The following is a 16,306-nucleotide window of genomic DNA, read 5'->3' as shown; positions in this document are numbered from 1 at the left end:
CAATATCCAGCAGAGAACAAGGGATGGGATTTTGATAGGTAGAAATGAGAAGGGCCTTTACATGGCATAAAGGGCTTAAGTCAAAATAATATCCAGCTTATAAAGTGTTTGCACTCCTTCAATATATTTAGCTTAAAAACAAGAGCCTGACTTACATAATTCAAAAATAAGTTCCATAAGCCCTAAAGGCAAATCAGGTTTCCTTTCTTAGACCAACCCTATAAAGCCACTGAATGGACGTGTAGGTGCTATGGCCTTGGTATACGAAGCACACTGTTGAGGTGAGGTTAAAGGGTTTCACACCACATGTGCTTGGCTGGGGGCTGAGTTAGAATATTAATGCAAATGTCCCTCACTTACAGCTGCTTGTCTGCTTGATAAAGACCAACATTGGGACACCCGGGTGGCTCAGTGGTTTAGCGCTGCCTTCAGCCCAGGGCCTGATCCTGGAGACCCCAGATCGAGTCCTATGTCGGGCTCCCTGCATGGAGCCTGCTTCTCCCTCTGCCTGTGTCTCTGCCCCCCTCTCTTTCTGTGTATCTCATTAATAAACAACATCTTAAAAAAAAAAAAAGACCAATATCTTTCATTCTTGATTATGTTACCAAGTTCTAGCAATTTCCACTTGCAGTCCTTAGATTTTCTTGATGAGAACACAATGTCTGGATATTTAAATGTTCTGTTTACACGCATCCAGGTGCTCACACTTTAATCAAATAAACCACAAAGTACATCAGGCAAAACTAAATGCATCTGGTTGAAATTCTCCGACAGACACAACCAGGGGCAGAATGACACACACTCACCAGAGTTTTATCTGGGGCCCTTTGAAGCAGAATTGGGAGTCGCAGTCAATTCCAATTGTCCTAATAAGAAAAAGTAGTACCTCAAAAAAGATGAGGGATGCCTAGGTGGCTCGGTGCTTTGGCGTCTGCCTCTGGCTCAGCATGTGATCCTGGGATCTGGGATCCAGTCTCACGTCAGGCTCCCACCATGCAGCCTGCTTCTCCCTCTGCCTGTGTCTCTGCCTCTCTCTCTGAGTCTCTCATGAATAAATAAAATCTTAAAAAAAAAATCGAGGAAAGGGTGCCTGGGTGGTTCAATCAGTTAAGCAGCTGCCTTCTGCTCAGGTCATGATCTCAAGGTCCTGGGATCAAGCACATCAGGCCCTCTGCTCAGTGGAGTCTGCTTCTCCCTCTGCCCTTCACCCTGCTTCCCCCGCCAAATAAATAAAATCTTAAAAAAGAAAAAAAAAAAAAAAAGACAAGGATACACAAGACTACTTGGAGAAAAAATGTAATCGAGTAAATAAAAGGAGGAAACATGATAACAAAACAAATGATAGGGACGCCTGGTTGAGTGTCTACCTTTGGCCTAGGGCGTGATCCTGGAGTCCCAGGATGGAGTCCCACATGGGGCTCCCCGCAGGAAGCTGGCTTCTCCCTCTGCCTGTGTCTCTGGGTCTCTCATGAGTAAATAAAATCTTAAAAAAATGAAACAAATGATAAAACAGTAATAAGAGTCAAACAGACTTAAGTTCTTTACATGTATTAGTTCACTTAAAGAGAAAAAGACAAGGAAGCTGGAGGGATACTTTATTTTCCTACAAAGTTCTGATCTTAAAATGACATACAACTTTTCCACTGTTGTCTTTGGGAAGTATGATGAACGAGAGTCTCTTCCTTACCAAACCATGGCTCCGAAGTCTTGAATCTTGTCAGAAATCAATTTTGCTTCATATTTTAGGTGACAAAACAGGCATTCACAGAATATTCACTGGAAACTCCAAGACAGCCAGATAGGGAGAAATGCTTAGTGCCTTTAAATTTGGGGGTGCTGGGCACTCAAATCATGCATAAAAACTGGAATATCGTGTTGGTTTTAGAGTTTATTTATATGCTATATTCTAACATGCTAAGTTCTCAGGATGCGGCATGTTTTTAAATAGAATCAATGATCAAAAGCACAGTGGTAAAAGCACATGGTGAGATGGGAGTCTTGGATATGTGGATCTAACCTCATCTCTGGCAAGAATTACCTGGGTGAGGTAACAAAATAGATCAAGGTTTTCCAGACACCTAATGTTGCCAGAAACTCAGAAACCAGAGACTTGCTGAATGCTACCACCACCTACACCCCACCAATCCCAAACTGGTTACGTCTTTGAACTGATTTTTTGCATTTAGCTTTAAGATTACCTTCTCCTTTAATGAACTGGCTGGGCTCTACAACTCTAGTTCTAAAGAAATGAAATGTGCCACTGTCAGTCATCACATGGAGGAGCCGTGTACTTATTCGGGACACTTCGGGGGTGTAAATCAATTTTAAAAGGCAGAGTTATACACATGCTTTGATGGAACCCCAAATTACAAGTCAGTGTCTAAACCATGTGGTCATTTTAAATTTCAAAGATTATGCCTCATTTTTCCTATGTTACATAAGCAGGGCTTAACCGGTGCTCTAAAACATGCAAACCAGAGTCCAGCAAAATTATGCAAGCTAATGGCAAAGCAGACAGAAATCTTTAAAACCTGTTTTTACAAAGTTTTGACCTCTCTTAAAAGCACCAACTTTTTAAAACATTAGTCTCTGTCTCAAAGGGACTAAAAGGTCACTTTCTCATTTGGCAGTGTCTAAGCCACTTTGCCCACACTCAGGACACTTATTTTGCACTCCCCACATGCCTATGTCCATCCAGACACTAAGTTAAGTGACCAGTAGTCCAGCAGTTTTTTAGACGAATTTTTAAAATTCTGGCAAAGCCAAGTAACAACGACTGCTTTGGGGTTAGCAGCATTGCCAAAATTACACCCTTGTGGGAGCACTACTTTTGTGGCATGCGGGTCTCCAGAACAGAAGCTCTGCTTCGGTTAGCAATGGAGTGTCTCGAGGCAGGAACATTCAGAGCCCCTACATGTAAAGCAGCAGCACCTGGAAAGATTATGAGAGCATTTGCAGGCTGTGCATAGTACTAAAAGCGCTGCCGAATCATTCCACTGCTGCTCTAGTCAGTAACAAATTGAAGCACTTTATAAAATTTGTAGCTCTTCAATAATTTTGAATCACTTTAAAGTGCTCATGCTCCAAACCATAAAGTCTTTCTTAACCACTGCAAACATATAAAAGGTACATCACCAAAATGACAGTAATCAACTCCTTCAATTTTAGGTGTGAAATTGTTCTGTGTTTTTTTTCCTCCTTGTTTTTGTTGTTCACCAAGTGCAAAAAAAAAAAATGGTCATAAAGGACACAATGTGCAAAATCTCCATTTTTCAATAGCACCAAATAATCAAACTCCTAAAATTTTTTCAGATGAAGAAATATTTGATTTTAGATAAGATACCTAAAGGTAGGGGTGTAGGGGTATAGGGGTGTGTGTGTGTATTACATCTATCCAGGATCCTAAATGAAGGTCATTCATAGGTACAAAACTGCTGATGCAAGTCTTTGGGAAGCCCTTGAAATAACATGTACCAGGATGCCAGGGAAAGTAAGGGAAGGGAAGGCAAAGTAAGTGAATTAAGGCACTCTATGGTATGTGTTTCTTTTTGAGTCAAAATAAATTTCTTATGGCCTAAACCACTAACTGAAGAGCACTAAAATACTGTCAGGTTGACACAATTTTCTGATTTGCCTTTTTCTTTAAGTTATTGATCCCATTCAGATTAGGTCCTTTCAGATAAAGAGTATCAACCCTGGTTCAGACTTGTTTAGAATGAAATAGAATAAAACTACACCATTAGTTTCTAAATGAAGATGTTCAATAATGTAATGTCTTTCATTTCCTGGGATAGCTTGAAATTATCTTAGAAACATTCTACGTCCAGTTTTAGTAGAACTCAAATTTAGTTCGCTTGAAAGCAATAAAAAGTAACACATCCTTACCAATTTGAGGCTAGGTGACACATATCTCTTCTCATAGTTCTAGCTCACCCTAGTTGGTAGAACTAGTCACATGGCCCTGCCTAACTGCAAAAGAGCTGGGAAATACGAGGGAACATTCACATAACTTGGTAAGCAGTAAACATCTCTGTCATGGGTTCTACCCAAAACAGAGCAGTGAGCCCCGCTAATTTTTAAAATCATAACGTGTATTCATACAAAGCTTACTCTCAAGTTTAATTTTTCTCAAACAAAGCATGGATTCAACCTTTTTTCCTCTTCCTATACTTGTATAGTTGGTGGAACTAAGGGCAGATTTTTTTTCTCCTTTAAACAAGAACTCAAATTCCTTTTTTAAATTTAATTATTATTTTTTAAAGATTTTATTTATTTGTTCGAGAGAGAGAGAGATAGGCAGAGACACAGGCAGAGGGAGAAGCAGGTTCGTGGGAACTCGATCCCAGGTCTCCAGGATCAGGCCCTGGGCTGAAGGCGGCGCTAAGCCACTGAGCCACCCAGGCTGCCCTCCTTTTTTTTTTTTTTTTTTTAAATAAAGATTTTATTTATTTGAGAGAGAGAATGCACACACACATACAAGCCTGGAGAGGGGTTGGGAGAAAAGGAGAGAATCCCAAGCAGACTCTCCATGCTGAGCGCAGAGCCCAGGGCAGGGCTTGATCTCACAACCCTGAGAACATGATCTGGGCTGAAATCAAGAGTCAGACGCTTAACCGACTGAACCATTCAGGCACCCCAAGAACTCAAATTAAGGGCAGAACACAAGCGAGCTATTATTGAGTCCAAGGGTGCAATGGACTGAACCAAATTCATGTGTTGAAATCCCAGCCCCCAACATGATAGTTATTAAGAGGTGGGACCTTTAGGAGATTAGGTCATGAGATGGAGCCCACCTGGATCAATTTTTTTTTAAAGAGATCCCAGAGACCTCTCTATCCAACCCTCTTCCATCACAGGACACAGTGAGAAGTCAGCCATCTATAACCCAGAAGAGGGCCCTCATCAAAATGTAACTATGCTGACATTCTGATCTTGAACTTCTAGCCTCCAGAACCATGAGCAATCACTTTCTATTGTTTTATAGAAGCCACCTACTCTATGGTACTCTCTAGCTGAAGACTGTGCTATCTTCCCATCGCAAGTAGGCTACTTACTATACACACCAACAGTGAAGGAGGAGGACGAACTTGTTCCAATAGCCTGTTGCCCAGGAGAAACGATGGTCCCTCCTTGTCTAATCAGGGAAAAATAAAGTCTTCAGCACATAGCAGGAAGGACATCCAGTCACTCTCTATTTACGAGCCTGGTGTGTACAGCCTTGACTGTTAACTAGAACCTGACTTGACTAAACCGAATCTACCATTCCTATGAAAATATACAGCTCTAAAGCTAATAACATGCATTTTATATATATTTGGGGCCTTAATTTAAAGATTTATTTATTTATTTTATGATAGAGAGAAAGAGAGAGGCAGAGACACAGGCAGAGGGAGAAGCAGGCTCCATGCCGGGAGCCTGACGCGGGACTCGATCCCGGGACTCCAGGATCACACCCTGGGCCGAAGGCAGGCGCTAAACCGCTGAGCCATCTAGGGATCCCCTGGTGCCTTAATTTAAAGGACATTTCAATGACAGAAGAAAGTCTCCCTACAAAGTAGTATTTGGTTTTGGGACTAGGTCCAAGATAGGATCAACAGGGGACAGTTACCAAGCCAAAAAGCACATATATATATATATATATATATATATATATATATATATTTTTTTTTTTTTGGATTGAAAAAGAAAGCACTGATTTTTACAAGGCTAACCCACCTACCTGATGGAGAATAGACTGAGGTAAACTATTCTGTGAGTTTCCATGTCAATTAATATGAACCTAAGAATGTATTAGGAAACAGCTATTATACAAATTGCAAAGAGCTCTGGGGGTTCTCAACTAGGGGAAGGTTGCCTTCCTACAAGTCAGCTGGAAAGGTGTAAAAGTGCTTTGTTTTCACTTTTTAGGTTATCCCATTTTTAAGTGGGGGGCCTCAGGTGGCAATAGTGAATGTAGAGTCAGGGATACAAAATATCTTGCAGTGTATGCGACACTCCTACAATAACGCATTTCTTGCTATAAATACTAAGCAAGAAATACTGAGCTAAACACAAAAAACCTAAAGGTAGAAAAACACTGACTCTTTATATTCCTCTTTTGATGAGGCAAGAACTCTATCATGTACCCAGAGAAACGCAGATTAGTTTGGAAAAGGAGATAAAATACATCAAGAGGATGGAGGAACTTGACACAAAGGTAACAACTCAAGTTAGTTTTGTTTTTATTTTTAAGATTTTATTTATTCATGAGAGACACAGAGAGAGAGAGAGAGAGACATAGGGAGAGGGAGAAGCAGGCTCCCTGTGAAGAGCCTGACATGGGGCTCGACCCTAGGACCCCAGGATCACGCCCTGAGCCAAAGGCAGATGCTCAACCACTGAGCCACCCAGGCGTCCCCTTAAGTTGTTTTATTCAGACATTTAAAAAGTACTTTTTGACCCCTTCCTCCTCTTGAATAAATGTAGTGCTTAAGGGCTTCAGGTGGGCATCCATGGTGGGGGAGATGGCACTGCAATGGTTGTCAATATATCCAGATGGAATATGAAAAATCAGGGACACTGGGTGGCTCAGCAGTTGAGCGTCTCCCTTTAGCCCAGGGCATGATCCTGGAGTCCTGGAATCAAGTCCCGCATCGGGTTCCCTGCATGGAGCCTGCTTCTCTCTCTGCGTCTCTCATGAATAAATAAAATCTAAAAAAAAAAAAAATCATAATGAGCATCTGCATGCCTGCACAAGCATGTGTGCACTTAATATTCCTCTATTTCAGGGATCCCTGGGTGGCGCAGTGGTTTAGCGCTACCTTCGGCCCAGGGCCTGATCCTGGAGACCCGGGATCGAGTCCCACATCGGGCTCCCTGCATGGAGTCTGCTTCTCCCTCTGCCTGTGTCTCTGCCTCTCTCTCTCTCTCTGTGTGTAACTATCATAAATAAATAAATTAAAAAAAATTTAAAAAAAGATTCCTCTATTTCATAGCTCTGTCCACTGAGAAAGTCTGTGAACAAGGATGATCCAAAAGCAATCAACACACCTGAATGGTCATTTCTTGGTTTCTAATTATCATCCTCCACTAAAAGAAACCCAGGTTTCTTATAAAAATGATTGATTCCAGAGTAGAGAAAAAGCAAGATGAGTCTGGAATACCTTGCTGTGCCAGAAAATAAGGAATATCTCAGAAAACAATGGAGACATGTCCAAAGGTCATGGAAGCCAGGTTGAAGGAACTTCCACTGGCATATCTAGGACAGTAAGAGCATGAAAATAAATAACAATAGTAACAGATAGTGGCTCATTTAATAAACATGAGCCCATATGATTTATTAATTGTATGTTTGGTGAGGACCACAATATTTACATTTTTTCAAAGTATCTCTCCACAAAACACTTATTAAAAAGATTAAAAAAAAAAAACATCTTCAGAGTGGCAGACACCACTTTAATTAGGGATTAAAGTGAATATTAATAATTGTGTGCCAGCTGATAGGATACAACAAAAAGTGCAAGATGTCACTTCTGTGATAATCCTCCCAAAGTTGAATAACCTGAATTTACCCATAAACATTAGAGAAATCCAAACTGAGGGTCATCCTATAAAATAACCAGCCTAAAATCTTCAAAATGGTTAAGGCTATGAAAGCCAAGAAAAGATTAAAAAGCTATTTTAGACTCAAGGGCATGACAACTAAATTCAGTGAGTGAAATGCTGTAATGGATTACATAAAGGATATTATCAACAAAATTGGCGAATCCTGACTGTGGCTTAAGATTTAAATGGAAGTCATGTATCAATATCAAATTTCTGATTTTGATGGTTGTACTCTGATTATACAGGAGAATGTCTTTGGCAAGAAAACACTATAGGATTAGGAAGTGAAAGGGTGATTCTGTGAGCAATTTACTATCCAATAGTTCAGCAAATTAAAAACAAAGTCCTTTGTACTGTACTTGAAACTTAGATGTAAATTTAAGATAGTTTTAGGGTGCCTGGGTGGCTCACCATCAATATGATAGGCCTGTAAAGTGCAGATACCAATAGTTTAAGCTCCTCAATAAATGATTAAAACAAATCAGGGTATCATTATTGTTAAAATTTGTAAAGACTGAATTTTGAAAGAAAAAGATGCTATAACACCTTGATTTTAAGTACCTCCTTCCTCAAAGAAATTCAACATATGCTCACTAGCCAATTTTTGAAACATAATTGTTAAAAAGGAAGTAGTTTACTACTACTGTTTTACACCTGAGGAAACTGAGGCAAATGACTTGCACAAAATTACCTAATTTTTAAGGTGGTAGGGCCAGGACCACATCATCAATTTTTAATCTCCCACGCCAATGCTTTTTAAAATTACTTGCACTGAAAAAAGAAAAAATTACCTGCATTGAAAATATATCAACCGTGTTCATGTGGATGAAAAAGAGAAAAATATTGTATATTCTTTTCATTATATAAACAGAAATATACCTTACGAAGATTAGTACTGAGTACAAATACAGAACTGCTTTATTTAATCAGTGTCACTTGATCATTTCCCCACTATAACCTATTTCTCTCCTGTCCCAGATTTTACTTTTTGGTGACTATTCTACTTTCAAAGATTTCAGAACTTTCCCTTAGCAATTCATCTTCGAACATAAATGAGCTCTACTTCAATGACTCTTCACCTTTTTAGTCACAAACCTCTGAGAATTTGATGAAAATTATGAACCACTTTCTCTTCAAAATATTCACACACATATATTTGAATGAAAATTCGAGTCTGCTGAGCTATTTTAAGGACGTTTACTTTCCTTTTTCCAGGTCACTTATGTACCCCAGATTATGAACCCCTGATCTGTCAGTCACTGGTTTATTTTTATTTTCACGACAAACCTGAATACCCTGGAAGGTACTGGTATTCTCATAATACCGCAGAGGAAGCCATAATAAGCTAGGATCTGAATCCCTGTGTCTTCCTTCCCAAGATCCTTCCACTTATTCTTACCTACAAAATAGCCCTCAAAAGTCACCCAACTACATCTAGAGTCCTATATTCAGCCTTCATCTGTCCAATCAGCCTCCTCTGCATGCCAAATCTTTTGACCATTTTCCTACTCATCTGAGAAATATCAAGCCTATCAAAGCTGCCAAACTTCTCAGGAAGTTTCAAACATATTTTAACAGTTATCTTCTTGCTAAGTGGTCTCTGGAGGCATCTTCAGGGTCACTGCAAATAATTTTTAAAAGTTCCCCAGTGAGGTATGGTTCCCTTGTCCAAAGCTTCTGTTTGTAACTACCAGATAATGATAAACAGGGATGTGGCAGGTCTTGGCTTTCTACATTCCCAGCCTCCTTCTTCCAACCAGTTTGCCTCTTTGGTGACCATGTATCTTCAACTCTAGAACCAATCCTGTGCCTTTCATCTTCTCACAGTATTAGACAGAAAAGAACTATTTGGGTGTCAGAGTTTTGGGGTAACTGATTATGCATAACTGAAACTCGGGCAGGTGAAAACACTACCTCAACTAGACAGGTTCCTTTTTAAAGATTTGTATGTCTAAATGTGAAGTAGAATTTTACCTTCTCGTACTTATATGCATCAGTAGGCAGGCGGACAAATTATTGTTGTCACTTCTTTGTTTGATTGATTGGTTATTAGAGCAGAAGGGAGAAATGAGTTGAAGTCCCATTAGATGAATTAAACATGGGCAGATTCAGGTTTTGTGGGTTCTGAAGCATAAATAATTTGGGGGACTCTCTTAAAAAATATGTAATTATGTATACAGAATTAGGTTAAAAAGTGAATAGCTACTTACAGTGAAAAAAACCACATCACAATAATTAGAACATTAAAAATAACCGCTATGTCACAAAATCCAGGAAAACAATGTATTTTTATTAAATGACATACCTCTGACCAGCATCTCATGACATGATGCTGGATGAGTCAGTACAGTGGGAGTTAGAAATATATTCTAGAAGCCAACCAACCCTCTAGTTGGATGGGCAACAATAACTACACATGGACTTCACATGGACAGACGACCACATAAATGCACCCCTACTAAACTTGAATGACATATATCCCTTTAGCTGGATGCCCCACATACTTCAACACCATCCAATGTCAGGCACCCCTCAACCAGGGGTTCGGGTGAGTCTGAGTCAGCCATCTTAAGCTGTACATTTTGCAGAGAATGCTAAAGTTGGGGAGATCCAGGAAAACAGCTGCTACAACTCTCTTCATTTTGCCTACTAGCAAATAATTATCTTCATCTGAGACTATCACATGGTCTTTGTCTTGGCACTGAATGTGCAAAGATATTCTGCTATAGGACCACCTCTCCCCTCTCTGCAGCACCCAACTCATCCATACTTCACCATCCCTAATCTAAACTCCACCTCAAGGCTGCTCTAGCTTTGTCTTTGTCTCTGGATACATGTATGCTTTATACATGTCTGTACACTTTATACATAGTGTTTTCTGCTTTGCCTTCCATTAGCAGTTACAAAGAAATTAAGGAAAGGGATTCTGAGGTAGACCTTTTTTCCCTCTCATCTTACAAATAAGGGATTCTATTAAAATCAAGTTTATTATTCAGATTTGCAGACCTCTGAAATAGTAGTTTTAGTAATGTTTCATACTGTTGTCCCTGTATCTGTGATCGGTGAATGTATCTTTTCTTTCAATATTATTCTAATTACTAAGTTTGAAGTTTGAAATTTCTGCCTCGATAACTCTTACCATCTTGATTTTCTTAACATTCAGCCAATTCAACTGCACAAACTTCCAACTTTCAAGGAAGCTTTTGTCCTTCATAAAGTTTTCCCTAAAAATCAAATACACATTAATCTTTAACAGAGTACTTATCATACTGTATGGCAATCATGTCTCTCAACTAGATGAGAAGCCACTTCAAGGCGAAGACGATCTTGTTCACGTTTATGTGCACAGCACACATTATAGCAGCAAAGAGTAGCCACTAGACGTTTGCTGGGCAAACTAATGCACATTTGAATGATAGATACACATCACTTAAACTTACACTTCATGTACAGAGGTATAGCTATCTAGGAGAACACTTGAGACTTCACCTTGCTTTTTAAATGTACTGCTACAATGTGATAGCAGTTGCAGAAGCTGATGAAGGCTTAAATTATTTCCAGATAACTTGAAAAGGTCAGTGCAACTTACAAGTCCTGTAAATCTAGGAACAAAATGCCCCAACTCACCCCACCCTAAAACATGAAAACCCATGATTAACCTTCTTGGTTTCCATTATGGACAGATTCCTACTGCTTTTGGAATCTATTACCCTGAGATGCCAAATGAAGGTGCCTTCGTTTTCCACCTTATTGGTAAGAAAGGTAAGAAAGAGTTCTTTTCTTGGATTCGGAACTTTGGAAGATCCTGGCACTTCCTTTCACCACTGGATGGATGTGAGATGAGACTGTGGGAACTCTCATTTTATCTGGTTCTTCTACTTTTATTTCCTTTGCTCAAGGGTGTCGGAAAGGATCAGATACCTATCTGGACTCTTAAAAGGTAGACATAAGAAAAGTACCATAGAGAAATAGCATTTTAGCACTACTCAGAGGATGATAAATTTTCTTAAAGTTTTCAGGTAATGAACTGATAAAGGCTATGGCTCTCAGATTTTTTTTTTATTTCAGGGACTAATAACCAACTTTTTATTTTATTTTATTTTTTTAACTAACTTTTTAAATGATTGTAAAGTAGTAGACCAAATCTACTGATTAGTGTCATTTCAAAGCAAAAGTTATTTTAACATCACAAACTCTAAAACAATCTTAGAATAAAGAACCTTAAAATTGTATCAACTTAGCTTCATGAAGAATATATTACAATAAACACTCCATTGTATTCAGAAAATTATAAGCTCTGTTCTTAGCATTCTTGGAGTCTAATATTTATCTAACTTTAATAAACTGTAGATAAACTTCATATATATTTTAAGATTTTATTTATTTATTCATGAGAGACACAGAGAGGCAGAGGCATAGGCAGAGGGAGAAGCAGGCTCCCCGCAGAGAGTCCAATGTGGGACTCGATCCCAGGACCCCAGGATCACAACCTGAGCCAAAGGCAGACGCTCAACCACTGAGCCACCCAGGTGCCCCCAATTTCATATATATTTTAAAAACTTTTAGAAAAGTTTCAGATTTACAGAAAAATTGGAAATATAGTATAAAAGATCTATATACCCCATATTCAGTTGCTCCTTTTATTAACATCCTATATTATGGTACATTTATCACAACTAATGAACCAATACTGAAACATCATTATTATCTAAAGTCCATACTTTGTTCAGATTTCCTTAGTTTTTACCTAAAGCCCTTTTCTCTCCCAGGATCCCATCTAGGATACAACATTATATTTAGTCATTATGTCTCCTTAGTCTCATCTTGGCTCTAACAATTTCTCAGAATTTCCTTCTTTTTTATATTCTTGAAAGTTCTGAGAACTATTGGTCAGATATTTTATAAAATGTCCTTCAATTGGGACCTCTTTTGATGTTTTCCTCATGATTATACATACTGGTGTTATGGGTTCTGGGGAGGAGGACCACAGCAAAAAAGTGCTATTCTCATTACATCATATTAAGGGTACATACTATTAACATAATTCACTGACGTTAACCATGAGCACTTTGTTGGGATACAGGTTACTAGGTTTCTCCACTGTCAAACTAGCATTTTCCCCCCATTCTCATCCTGTCCCCTTTATGATGAAGTCACTGTGTGTGTATTGTTATGCACCACTATGCTGAGTATTCCACTGAACCCATACACTGATGTGTCTATTCTACTAATGACGGACACCTGTGCTGTTTTCAGTCTGGGGCTATTATGAATAAAGCTGCTATGAATATTCTTAAGTCTTTTTGGTGAATATATTTTTTATTTCTCTTGAGTAAACACTTAAGGGTTGTTGGGCAGGTATATTTTCTTAGTTTCATAAAACAAAACTACTAACTTTTAACAAAGAGACTGTGCCATTTCTAGTGTAGCTGTAGCACAAAGTCTGAGTATTCCAGTTGCTTCATATCCTTGTCACCATTTAGTGGTATCAGAGGCTTGTTTTTAAGTAGCCTCACAGGGCTTAAACTCTTGACCCTGAGATCAAGACCTGAGCAGAGATCAAGACCTGAGCAGAGATCAAGAGTTGGATGTTTAACCAACTGAGCCACCCAGATGCCCTCAGAGTTTTTAATTTATCTTTATTTTTTCTATTTTTAAAAAGATTTTATTATTTATTCATGAGAGGCAGAGACATAGACAGAGGGAGAAGCAGGCTCCCACTGGAGAGCCTGATGCAGGACTCAATCCCAGGACCCCAGGATCACAACCTGAGCCAAAGGCAGATGCTCAATCACTGAGCCATTTTAACCATTCCAGTGGATATATAACAATACCTCATGTGGTTCAAATTTGCATTCTCCTGATGACAAACGATGTTGAGTGATACATATTTTAAAATAGTATGTGAATAGAAGGCTGTCTCTGAACAGACTCTTCATGGAGAATAGAAATTCTCTAATAAAAAAATTAAAACTCTGAAGTTGGGGCCTTCTACTTCCAGCCACAATGAAATTAGTAGGGATCAGATGTATTCTATCCTATAGAACTATTGAAAGGGCAGCACAGGACTGTAATCCCTGAAAGAAGGAAATTATGAAGTGAACTCTGTTCTAGTTTACTGACTGAAGCACTCTAGCCACAGCACAGGGAAAAAGAAACTAACCTGAACCCAGTGGTTTCCCTGAGTTGAGAATCTGGTGGAGGAAAAGGCAACTAAAAATCAGAGAAGAGTGATCAGAAAGGAGAGTTGCAGAGGGGAGCTCTAGAGATTGGCCGAGAGTTCTTTCATGTATGTCTTCAGCTGAGTTCTGATCAATGGATGCATTTGAGGAAATTACTCAATGTTGGGGAAAGAACCACCAGAAAGGGACAGGTAGACAATCCTTAGGACTCAAATGATTGGGGACAGTTCCTGTTCCCAGGACTCAAAATGGGGATTGGTAGAGTATTCAGAAGGGTATTTCCTCACTGGTAGGTAAAAATTAGCACCAAGTTAAAAGCTGCTCTTTGCCCCTGTCTTAACAGCAAATCAAAAGAATCAAGTGTCTCCTAGGTTTCCTAGTAACTTAGCTGCATCCCAGAAAAAAGCTCAGGAATATTTAAAGAAATACAAAAATATTCAGTACCCACAAAGGCTAAATTCAGTGTTTGCCATCCAAAGAGTTTCAAGAAGGCAAATAAAGTAGAAAATATGAACCACAATGAGAAGAAAAATTAATCAATACACACAAGGTCCAGGGATCCCTGTGTGGCTCAGCAGTTTAGCACCCGCCTTCGGCCCAGGGCGTGATCCTGGAGTCCTGGGATCGAGTCCCACGTCAGGCTTCCTGCATGGGGCCCACTTCTCCCTCTGCCTGTGTCTCTGCCTCTCTCTCTCTCTCTATCATGAATAAATAAAATTTAAACACACACACACACACAAAGTTCCAAAGTGAGACAGAAAATGAAAGAAATTGGGGCACCTGGTGGCTCAGTTGGTTAAGCATCCAACTTTTTATCTCATCAGGGTCATGAGTTCAAGCCCCTTGTTGGGATTCATGCTAGGTGTGGAACCTACTTAAAAAAAAAATTACCAGACCAATACATTGAATCAATTATTATAAATTATATTCTGTATTTTCAAGAAAGTATAAACCTGTTAAAGAGAGACATGTAGGAAATAACCAAATTGAACTTCTAGAGATTAAAAAAAGGACCCAAGATGAAAAATACAGTGGATGACTTAAGCACCAGATTAGAAACTATAAAAAAAAATTAGTCAGCTTCAAGACATAGCCATAAAAACTATCCAAAATAAACACAGGAAAAATCACCTAAACAAAACAGTGCCAATGAGTTGTGAAATAAATTCACCTTTTAAAAAATAACAAAAAGTTTTTTGGTGCTTTACAATCAGCAAATTAGATTAATAATTACAAACATGGTACTTCTAAAGTGGTACTCTAAGTGACAAAACCAGAAAGTGCTCTTCCACTTAAAATGTGAAAACTAAAATCCCCTCCATCTGCCAAGAACTCTCAAGCAGAATCAATACTTAAAAGAGGCAAAGAAAACTATTATCAAATTTATTGCATGTCTGATCACATAATTGAAAAATCTTTATGCATGATCTAGATAGTGCTAGTACTTAACATTTTATTGAACCATCCTAACTTTTAAGAATTGAACACTCTTTTCAACCTTTTTCTGCAAAAGAGCTGTCAAAAAAATTGTAAAATCCAACAATGCATTGCAACCGCATTTTGATTTCTTTTCTCAAAATGGAAAAACCAGTCAAGTCTTTAACTTGACCTGAGATGAAAACCTGGTGATCTAAGAACCTCAACAAATTCAGTACAAGAAATTTAAGAAAATTGTAACAACAAGGATCATCACATTAAAATTGCCAGAGATGAGTACTTTTTCATGTGCTTTATGGTCAACTGTGAAGTCTCTATTTAAATTTCTTGCTCAGTCCTTAATCTTTTCTTTTCAGTAACTGTTTATATATCATCCTGAACACCAGTCCTCTGTCTCGTTTCACAAGTATTCTAATCTCAAACTATGACGTGTCTATTTTCTTAACAGGTTTTTTGATGAGAAATTTTTAATCTGTATGAAATCTATTTTATCACTAAAACAAATTTTATGATTGTTGTTTACATACTAAGAAACCTTTGCCCATCCCTAAAATGACCAAACTATTCTTATAACTTCCTCTAAAAACTATATGGTTTTAGCTTTTAAAATGAGGTATGTGGTCTCTCTTGAATTCAATTTTGTGTGTAGTCTGAGGTACTATAGACTACAAATGAAAGATTGAGGTTCACTTTTTAAAATGTGGATATCTCATTATTCTAGTACCAAGAGTTGAAAAGACTCTGCTTTTTCCATTGTTGCAATGGTACTCCTTTAATATTTCACTAAATTAAAAAAAACTTTAAATGATTAAAGTTTGAAAAATAGGGATGCCTGGGCAGCTTGCTGTTTAAGCATCTGCCTTCGGCTCAGGGCGTGATCCTGGGGTCCTCGGATTGAGTCCCATATTGGGTTCCCTGCATGGGCTCCCTGCTTCTACCTCTGCCTATGCTCTGCCTCTCTCTCTCTTTCTCTGTCTCTCATGAATAAATAAATAAAATCTTTAAAAATAAATAAAATTTGAAAAATAAAATTTTGGGTTTTTCCTACAATTCAGTTTTTTTCTCTGATGTTGATACTCAATTTCAACAGACCATTCAGTTGC

General features: G+C 38.5%; 1 long non-coding RNA gene across 2 annotated transcripts in view; it reads left to right on the top strand.

Moving 5' to 3' along the window:
• LOC144294148 (uncharacterized) overlaps positions 1-16,306 on the top strand; it is a 62,266-nt gene that overhangs the window by 9,798 nt on the left and 36,162 nt on the right. Inside the window, exon 2 of one of the 2 annotated variants that reach the window (XR_013361538.1) lies at positions 11,268-11,346. This is a non-coding gene — a long non-coding RNA (uncharacterized LOC144294148). Of the gene's footprint in view, positions 1-11,267; positions 11,525-16,306 lie in introns of both variants that reach the window. The other variant, XR_013361539.1, reaches the window with a different exon arrangement.

Source organism: Canis aureus, chromosome 2, assembly GCF_053574225.1.
Source record: "Canis aureus isolate CA01 chromosome 2, VMU_Caureus_v.1.0, whole genome shotgun sequence".
NCBI classification, from domain to species: domain Eukaryota; kingdom Metazoa; phylum Chordata; class Mammalia; order Carnivora; family Canidae; genus Canis; species Canis aureus.
This window is presented reverse-complemented; position numbering and strand designations above follow the sequence as displayed.